At 52.5% G+C, this 872-nt stretch overlaps 1 protein-coding gene across 2 annotated transcripts in view; it reads left to right on the plus strand.

The window, feature by feature from the left end:
• LOC108286797 (TBC1 domain family member 22A) overlaps positions 1-872 on the plus strand; it is a 284858-nt gene that overhangs the window by 36284 nt on the left and 247702 nt on the right. The window lies entirely within an intron of this gene.

Raw genomic sequence — 872 nt, forward strand, 5'->3', positions numbered from 1 at the left:
GGAGGGGCTCTGTTGGTGGGGGGTCTTCAGCTCTGTGCGCGTGTGTATGGTGTGGGTGACAGGATTGAGTTGTGCCTTGGTGTAACACAAACTTCGTTGAGTGAAGGTAGGAGAGAGCGGGTTTCGGGGATGGTGGAGAGAAGGATCAACTGAATATATTGGGAGTATTGGAAGGGGAAGCGGCTGGGCTGGCACCTGCACGCCTGGTTGGGGTAACTGAATGCCTGGGGAGATTTTGTAAGTGGTGAAAGATGTTTAAGCTTGTCTTCCTCAATGCCGATTCCTTTCAGGGGTTTAAAGAAACCCATTTACTTTATGAGGAAAATTTAGAGCATCCATCCACCCACGTGACCATCCATTCATCCTCTCGCCTGCTCACCCATCCATGCCTCCCTTCACCAAGGAGGTCTTTACTGATAGGCCATGGCCGCTGCACCGCGGCCCAAGGGGTGTGGAGGAGCAGAGAGCTCCTGCTGTGAGAGCCGGCTTCCGGCGGGCGGGCGGAGTGGGCCAGGGGCGGATGAAATGGGCCACATTGCTTGTGAGACGATAAATACTTAAGATAATTGAAACTTGATTAAAAAAAAAAATTAAGGGCCATGCATGTGGCTCACGCCTGTAATCCCATCACTTTGGGAGGCCGAGGTGAGTGGATCACTTGAGGTTAGGAGTTCGTAACCAGCGGGGCCAACATGGTGAAACCTTGTCTCTACCAAAAAATACAAAAATTAGCCAGGTGTGGTGGCATGTGCCTGTAGTCCTAGCTACTTGGAAGGCTGCATTGAGAGAATTGCTCAAACCTGGGAGGCAGAGGTTGCAGTGAGCCGAGGTGGCGCCACTGCACTGCAGCCTGGACGACAAGAGTAAGACCC

Source organism: Cebus imitator, unplaced genomic scaffold (assembly GCF_001604975.1).
Source record: "Cebus imitator isolate Cc_AM_T3 unplaced genomic scaffold, Cebus_imitator-1.0 Scaffold329, whole genome shotgun sequence".
Classification (NCBI taxonomy): Eukaryota; Metazoa; Chordata; class Mammalia; order Primates; family Cebidae; genus Cebus; species Cebus imitator.